Here is a 9,572-nt window from a genome sequence, read left to right as displayed (position 1 = left end):
GTCTGCTGTGGGTATGGTTACTTTGATCTTGGATTTGCTCGAATCAATTGTTTGAATCAATTAAGGGCAGTAAGCATTGTTATCCAAATTTACAAACAGAAAACCAAACAGGGCAGCAATGCATTGGGCTGCTTCAATAATATTCCATAGTTCCCCTTGTGAGCTTCAAACATGTTTTGAAAGTAATTGAATTTAAATAGGCCCTGCTTCCTGCTGTTATGCTGTTCAATTTGTCTAATTACAGATAACTTTCCATTAGATAACTTAACAGTAAATTCAAATGGAGAAAAGTGGTAAACCACACATTTCTCAGCTCTGAGAATTACTGGTAATTAACCCCCATTTACCACCCAGATAGTTTCAAAGCTTGGCAACTGCGTGATCCTGCCCCAAATGCTTTTTAATTCATTCATGGGATGCGGGCGTCACTGACAAGGCCAGCATTTATCACCCATCCCTAATTGTCCTTAATAAAGTAGCAATGTGCTGCCTCCTTGAACAGCTGCAGTCCATTTGATGCAGGTAGGTACACCCACTGCGCTGTTAGGAAGGGAGTTCCAGGATTTTGACCCAGGAACAATGATATAGTTCCAAGTCAGGTGGTGTTCCTGCTGTCCTAGTCCCCCCCACCCCCCACTGTTGTCGTAGTTCCCCCCACCCCCCCCTCCCCCCCCTCCCCACCGTTGGTAGAGGTTGTGGATTTGGGAGGTGTTGGCAAAGAGATCTTGGCAAGTTGCTGCAGTGTATTTCGTAGATGGTACACAGTACATCAGTGGTGAAGGGAGTGACTGGTTAAGATGGTGGACGAGATGCTAATCAAATGGGATACTTTATTCTGGATGGTTTTGAACTTTTTGAGCATAGTTGGAGTTGCACACACCCGGGGAAACGGGAAGTATTCCATCACACTCCTGAATTGTCCTCATCCTTTGAATATCCGTTTCCCTTGTAATTTTATGAATATCTTGGAATTTATCTTTGTGAAAGACATTATATAAATGTCAGCCTTTGTTGAAATAATATTTTAATTTGAAAGCATCTGTTAACAACATAAGGAAAGGTTTCCTTCCTTATGTGATGGGGCTGTGCATTGCTTGGCGACTTCACGAATAGAGTTCTTTGAGGAACATCCTTTCAACAACATTCCCACCCTGTACTCTGCTGTCTGTGTGGGTCTCAAAAGCAGCCATGTTGGAATAGATGTAATGTATTAGGAGGCTGCTGTGATTACAAGCCTGTTTTGGAGTAATTATTGCTGCCCATTGAAGGTTTAGAAATTGAAATAGAGAGAAATCAACAATCAAAAGGAATTCTAGTTGCATTTCAACAGAACAAAACCGATAAGGCAGAAAATCGCTAAGATCTGCTTAATGCGATGGGTGAGATCTTCCAGCTGTTCACGGCAGTGGGATCTTCAGTCACACTGATCGTGCACCCCCACCACAGGTTCCCCAGTGGCATGGGGTGGATTCAATGGAAAATACCATTCACAGCGGTGGCACCAGAAGATCCGGTGCCGGCCAATGACCGGCCGCCTCCCGCCGCGGGGAATCACACGGCGGGGAGGCCAGAGGATCTTTATTTAAAAAATAAATGTACCCAATTATTATCATTCCAATTAAGGGGCAATTTAGCATGGCCAATCCACCTACCCTGCACGTCTATTGGGTTGTTGGGGGGGGGGGGGGGTGAGACCCACGCAGACACGGGGAGAATGTGCAAACTCCACACGGACAGTGACCCGGGGCCGGGATCGAACCCGGCTCCTCAGCGCTGTGAGGCAGCAGTGCTAACCACTGCGTCACCGTGCCGCCCCGTGGCCAGAGAATCTTACCCTGTCTGTATAACACATTGCCCACCTTAAGTACATAACCATTTCAAATTAAATTGCTTGAGCTTCCTCCTTCTTCAATACAATAGAAAATTAGAGGAACAAGAATCCCTTGAGGCACTGCCTAACACAACTATCAACATTTTCCTTGCAAACACAACAGATAAATCATCTGTCCCAAATCTCAACAGGAATACAAATTTCAAAGTTTAAAGGGGCAACGTTACCTTGGCCAAATGAACAACTAGTTCTGCCTTCGAGCTCTTGTACAATGTGCAGGCTTGCCATCTCTAACCTATTCAAATATTTATCACAGCTTTGTGAGTCTTCATGTTGGTGGGGGTTTTAAAACTCGGTGTGGAATTCCCCTGCTGGGGGGCTCAATGGTGGGCGGGCGGTGTGTGGTGGTGCGGGATGGGGAGGAAAGATTCAGAGAAAGTTCAAAGGTCGGTTATCCTGCGGGATCTTTGCTAGTGCCTGCCTTAGCGGATCAGGAAACTTGCTGAAGGACGATATGAAACCGATTTGCATCCCACTGTGGGATGCAGTTGAAAGCCCGATTGGAAACTTCCACACACACACCCGATTCCCAGCGATGCCAGTGAGAAAACACACCAGTCCAGAACACGTCTGGACAACGTGGCCGTACAGAGCTTGGTATTTACCTGAACAATGCCTGGGGCTGCCTTCAGAGTTCGGCATGGAGGCTGCCGGCAACCCTTGGCTCCGAGACACCACACCACAGCCTATATTTTTTCTGTAAGAAAGGATTTTGTTCTCCAGGAGCTCAAATAGACGTGGTGGAAAAAAACTGATGATCTTAAATACTTGCCTATTTTGGAGGCCGAGTTGCCTTTGGTTAGGTGGATTGGCCATGATAAACTGCCCTTAGTGGCCAAAAAGGTTAGGAGGGGTTATTGGGTTGCAGGGATAGGGTGGAAGTGAGGGCTTAAGTGCAGAATCGATGGGCCGAATGACCTCCTTCTGCACTGTACGTTCTATGTAATGTAATTTGGGGCTCTTGGGAGCATCAAGAAGTGGATATCCCAGACCGAAGAAGTCCATCTTCCAGCTTCACATGTTCCTGGAGATGCATATTCATTTTCAGGAGGTCCAAAGTCTTTCTTCAACGCGTGTCAGTGATGTGGGGTGCCTTTTAAATATGGCACCCAGATATGATGGCGGGACAGGCACCTTTAGGCCCGCCTCACCATGGTGTATGGTGCCAAAATGTAGTCATACCAAGCACAAAAGAAAGATGATTAGGGTTGTTGGGGATCTGTTACCTCAGCAAGACATCACAGCAGGAGTTCCTCCAGGTAAATATCCAAAGCCCAACCGTCTTCAGCTGCTTCATCAATGACATGCCTTCCATCATAAGGGAAGAAGTGGGATGTTTGCTGTTCAGCATCATTCGTGACTCCTCAGATACTGAAACAGTCCACTTGCAAATGCAGCAAGACCTGGGCAATATCCAGGCTTGGGCTGACAAATGGCAAATGCCAGGCAACAATTCTCTCCAACAAGAGACAATCTAACCATTACACCATGACATTATAATCACTGAATCCCCCAACATCAACATCCTAGGGGGTTACATTGACCATAAACACAACTGGACCAGCTATGTAAATACTGTGGCTACAAGAGCAGTTCAAAGGCTAGGGGAGCAACTCACCACCTAATTCCCCAAAGCCTGTCCACCATCTACAAGGCAATAGTCAGGAGTGTGATGGAATAGTCTCCACTTGCCAGGTTGAGTGCAGATCCAACAACACTTCAGAAGTTTGACACCATCCAGGACCAAGCAACCCGCTTTGATTGGCACCCCTTACACAAACATTCACTCCCTCCACCACCGACTCACAGTGGCAGCCGTGTGTACCATCCACAAGATGCACCACAGGAACTCACCAAGGCTCCTTACTGACAGGACATTCCAAACCCGTAACCCCTAACACCTCGGAGGACAATGGCAGCAGACACATGGGAATACCACCACCTGGAAATTCCCTTCTAGGTCACGAACCATTCCAACTTGGAAATATAGCGCCGTTCTTCACTGTCACTGGACAAAATCCTGGAATTCCTTCCTAACAGCGCTCTGGCTGTACCTACACCACATGGATTACAGCAGTTCCAGAAGGCAGCTCACCACCACCTTCGCAAGGACAATTAGGGTTGGACAATGAATGCTGGCCTTGCAAACGACGCCCACATCCCTTGGATGAAAAGAAATGCATAATTAATGAAGTTGTGGCAGGAAGATATGGCGTGGTTCTTGCCGCCGGCCACTGCAGTGGGAAACAATCCATGTTTCAGCCCTTGCCTGGAAACTTGGGGCGGGATTCTCTCACCCCGGGGTCGGGCCGGAGAATTGCCAGCACCATTGCGTATCGTGCCACGCTGCCCCGATGCCGGTCCACCGGTTCTCCGGAGAGCGGAGAATCGGCGCCATTGCCGCCGGTGCACCGCCGGTCGGGGGCCTCTCGCTGGGCCCCGTGGCGATTCTCGGCCCGGCGTGGGCCAAGCGGCCGTGCTAAAAAAGCCGAGTCCCGCCGGCTCCATCCACACCTGCTCTTACCCGGCAGGACCTCAGCATCTGGGGGCGGCCTGGTTTGGGGGGGGGGGTGGGGGTGGGGGGGGGGGGGGGGGGGGGGGTGGGTGTCCGACCCCGGGGGGGGGGGGGCCTCCACTGTGACTCCACTCCCATCTGACGCCGAGGATCGGTAGCTGGAGCAGCGTGGGTCGCTCCTGTGCTGTGCTGGCTCCCTGTAGGGATCAGAATTGCTGCTCCGGAGGCCATGTTTACGCCGTCGAGAAACGCAACGGCGTTTACGATGCTGATAACACTTAGCCTCAGGATCATAGAATCCTTCCCTTAGCACCAGATGGGAGAACTCCGCCCTCACTCTTTCTTCAACACAAACCTATGCATAGGTACACATTCTGCAAAATGCAGATAGAATCAGTTTTCTTTATCCACCTATTTAGATACCTATACCCAATATATATAAATATCGATTTCTTTTTATATCAAATGCATACTTTTTCAGCAATATCTAAATTCTGTGCTATCCAGTGATTATATATAGAAATTGAGTTATCCTACAATAGGAGTTGGCCCATAACGTGGGAGGAAAACCATGGACCGCTGATACTGACAGAGAAAAGGCCGTATTTACCTGTGCATAAAAATCCCGGCAAACTTTCCAGGCCTGCAGTGGGACACTCTCCACGGACCCAGCATGGCGCACTTTGAATGTAACCACACCCCTTTGTGATGGGAAACTCCTTTTCAGCAATCACTCACTAACGAATATGATTATCCACCTCAGGAAATCCGTGTTACTCGTCATGGGTTCTGTGGGTCCTTGCGTGGTTGATGAGCCCGATCCTAAAGCCGCATTATCGATCTCACACTTGGCACATGTTTCTGGAAGTGGGATTTGTGCTTGGGCTCTAGATCGTGGGTCTTCTTTCCTCAGACTCCTTTTCCAGGTCTCCTCTTGCCACTGGGTGTCATAGGTGCAGAAGGAGGCCATTCTGTCAATCAAGTCAGCACCGACCCTACGAAAGAGCACCCCACGTAGGTCCAATCCACCTAACCTGCATATCTTTGGACTGCGGGAGGAAACCTAAGAACCCGGAGGAAATCCAGGCAGACATGGGAAGAATGTACAAATTCCACACAGTCACCTGAGGTCAGAATCAAACCGGGATCTCTGGCGCTGTGAGGCAGCCTTGTTAACCACTGTGCCACAGTGCCGCCCTCGAAGCATCCTGTCCCTTCAATTAAAATCAATTAAAAAAAGGGGAGCTGGTTTCGCACCGTGGGCTAAACAGCTGACTTGTAATACAGAACAAGGCCAGCAGAGCGGGTTCAATTCCCTTACTGGCCTCTCCGAACAGGAGCCGGAATGTGGCGACTAGGGGCTTTTCACAGTAACTTCATTGGAGTCTACTTGTAACAATAAGTGATTATTATGATTAATAGGAGATTCCTCCAAGTAGGTCTCTTCTGAGCAAGGGTCTCTCAGGCATTGATGTCTATGTTGTATTTCTTGAGGTAAGCCTTCAGGGTGTCTTTGAAGTGCTTCCTTTGTCCTCCTCTTGTCCAGAAGCCTTCCTTGTGCTGGTTGACGAAGACTTGCTTTGACAGTCAGGGCTCTGACAGACTAAGCACATGGCCGGCCCAATAAAGTTGGTTTCGGATGATCAGGGCCTCGCCCCTGGTGCTCTTGGCTCCCTCAAGGACACTGATGTGAGTAACCTCCCAGCTGATGCGGAAACTCTGCCTTACGCAGCGTTGTTGGTACCTCGCCAGGGCCATGAGGTGGGATCTGTACGTAGTCCAATTTTTTTGAGCTACATAGAAGATTTGGGAGGCTGACTGCCTTGTCCACGATGATCTTGGTGTCACACGGATCTCATGACCATCAAAGACTCTCATCCTTAAACATCCGAAGGAGACGTTTGCGAATTGGATAAAATGTTGGTGAAGGATTGGAATCACCTTCAGGTTGAGATCAATTCTTCGATATGTTTCCACGATGGTATCAAGCATGCCTTGAGATTCTCTTCCGAGAGAGAGAGTGGAGATAGCGATGTCAACCACAGATCGAAGTTCTTTTTTTGTTTTGCTCATTATCCATCAGGGTTCGTACATTCCAGGTTCTGAAAGTGAGTTTTGATGTCCTGACTGCTGGATGCGGATTTCCAGCAGCGGTTGGGGATGGAACAGACTATTTTCAGGGCACCTTTTCCAGCCCTTTCCCCACGTGTGGTGAGCAGAGTGGATCTGAAGAGGGCAGTTCAGTTGTGAAGAAAGGTGCAGAAACGCTCTCCAGTTCCTGTTCTTATTCCAAGAGCGAGATGACTGAATCAAACGCCACCGCCTCTGTCCCGGTCTGAAGCTAGGGATTTCCAGATCTCATGGTTCAGCCCCTCGCTTCTCGCTCATCACCACAGGACTTGTCTCTGTATTTTCCACCTGATCCGCCAGTAAGGACTCGTTTTGAATGCCACTTTGTCTGGCTCCTCCCCTCCGGCCTCGTGACTGATTCTGCCACGAGGTTAAGACTCTTGACGATGGCACTGTCCTCGGGATCAACTGGAATATTCAAGCCTCTCCATCATGGCAAGGTGGTGATCCAAGGAAAGGAATGGGAAAAAGAAGGGAACGCCCATTGATGTCAGGCATTTAAACTGCAGGTTTAGAACACAGAACATACAGTGCAGAAGGAGGCCATTCGGCCCATTGAGTCTGCACCGACCCACTTAAGCCCTCACTTCGACCCTATCCCCATAACCCAATAACCCCTCCTACCCTTTTTTTTGGACACTAAGGGCAATTTAGCATGGCCAATCCACCTTTGCAGTGAAGACAACAAGCAACAGGTTTCACAGCTATTTTAAAGGTATGTTGAAGGTTGTTTTACCGTTTCTTTTATTCTTTTATACAGCCAATGCTATTGTTATTGGTTCCTTTAAAGTAATTTTTAATTTTTTTATGATTTGAAGATGACTAATATTTATAATTACGCATAAGATTTGTTATGTGTTTTAAATCTGTGAAACTATTTATATCGGCACTATAAGCCCTAACATCCGGCTGGCAATGGGAAGCCACGGGCTGCCGATTTTGAAAGAGAAATGTGCACACCGCACTCTGATGCTGCGATGGACGTTCCTTTCCCTTTGGCAGCCTGTGGCCTCTAGCGCCCTGGTCTGCACAGCTCCGCTCCCTGACAACGTGGCCATCTTGGGAACGCCTATTGAGGACAGGCAGGCATTTTAACAGAAAACAACAGGCACCTTTCTAAACAAGTTTTTAAAGGTATGTAGATTTTTTTTGAAACAGTTCTTTTGCTCTTACTTTTAAACAGGCATGGCCACTGTTATTGATTACTTTAAAGTATTTTTTTTATGATTAAAGTGATTATTTATAAGTCAACATAGGTTTGGTTATTTGCTTTAAATCTGCGAAACTATTTAAATCTGCACTGTATTTAACTTCACGTGTGGCATGCTTAAAAATGTTCATATGTTTCAATTTAAATTGTGGTCATAAGATTTTAAAAGCACCCCAGGGCTTATTGACCTTCTTGCTGTCCTTGTAACATCTGATTTTTTTTTTGATCAGTGTTTATAGAATCACTGCTGTGCAGAAGAAAGAAATTTGGCTTATCAATTCTGCATTGACACTCCGAAAGAGCAACCAGCTCACGTCCCTGCCCTATCCCCACAACCCCACTTAATCTTTGGATGCAAAGGGGCAGTTTAGCAAGACCACTCCACCTAATCATTGGACTGTGGGAAGCATAACTTAATAGCTAGCTCAACATTCCCAAATTTCTTGCAATACAATGTATCTTTTCACTTTAACACAATGATCGATAAAACATGGGTTGGATTCTCCGCCCCGCCGCGCCACGTTTCTGCCCCGACCTGCCGGCGGGATTCTCCGTTACACCGGTCGGTCAATGGGGTTTCCCATTGTGGGGCAGCCCCACACCTTCGGGAAACCCCCGGGCGCTGACAAAACGGAGAATCACGCCAGCAGATAATTCCGCCTCATATCCTTTTTACTTGAACACAATGGTTCTGCTGTCTTTCTGTAAAGAGGAGAGGGAGGGTCTAACATCCAAACGTAGCAGCTGTCAGGTGATCATGAACTGCCCTTGCATCACCAGGAGCCTGGGCTTCCTCACCTGCACCAGAAAGTATGTTCGCATCAGGTTCCATATTGCCCTTCTCCACTTTTGGTGGCAAGTCACCTTCGGGTGAATGCTCAGTCCATGCTGAAGGACAAAGGTGTGCAATACACAACATTCTACAGCTGAGGTGCATTTCACCTTCACTCTTAAGGAAGTGCGGCAGTTATGAATTTGGCCTCCAGTCTTTCTTCAACATTTCACAAAGGCTTTTTTACTTCCTGCTGAAGCGCAGTCTCCTGGCACGCATCTTCTCTGACATCATTTCATATGATATCCTTTCCCTGTACACTCTCAGGGTGGGTAATTGAGTCACTTCCTCACCAGGTGGACCTGTATCAAGGGACATGAATCTCCTGCCTCTCAGCCAAGTGTTTCTTGGTAGTGGGAAGCGGCGTGCTGTTCGCAGGTGGTGGAATTCTCTACTCCCGCAGGTTTCAATGCAAAGCCCGCCACTAGTGAACGGCTGGAGAATTCCAGCCCAGATTTTGAATCTGTACTGGATTCTGCAATACCTGACAGAGAGATAGTTCATATTTAGCTTGCAGACATCAACTGAGCATTAAACTTGGCGAAAGCATTTGAAGTAATCAATGAGACTTGTAAGGATCAACATTAAATCAGGGCGATTCATAAACAATACAGCTTAAAATACATTGCAAAATCCAAATGTGCTTTAGCTCCGCATCAGCTAGGAAGACAGTCCATACTAACATTAGCCTACTTAAAGTATTCAAGAGCCCAGTATTGAAGCTATTATTATCTGAAATCAACTCCGTTGTACTGGCCATGTGCTTAGGATGTCAAAGCCCCGACTGCCAAAGCAAATCTTCTTCAGCCAGCTCAAGGAAGGCTTCCGAAAAAGAGGGGGGCAAAGGAAGTGCCTGGGAGACCCTTGCTCAGAAGAGACCTACTTTGAGCAATCTCCTGGTTGAAAGGACACAATTCTTTGAGGACACGCAACGACAAGAGGAGGCCCGGAAAAGGAGCCTGAGAAAGGAATACCAGCGATGTAGAGTCCAAGG

This window comes from Scyliorhinus canicula, chromosome 2, assembly GCF_902713615.1.
Source record: "Scyliorhinus canicula chromosome 2, sScyCan1.1, whole genome shotgun sequence".
NCBI classification, from domain to species: Eukaryota; Metazoa; Chordata; class Chondrichthyes; order Carcharhiniformes; family Scyliorhinidae; genus Scyliorhinus; species Scyliorhinus canicula.
The sequence above is the reverse complement of the archived record's forward strand: the minus strand, read 5'-3'. Positions refer to the sequence as shown.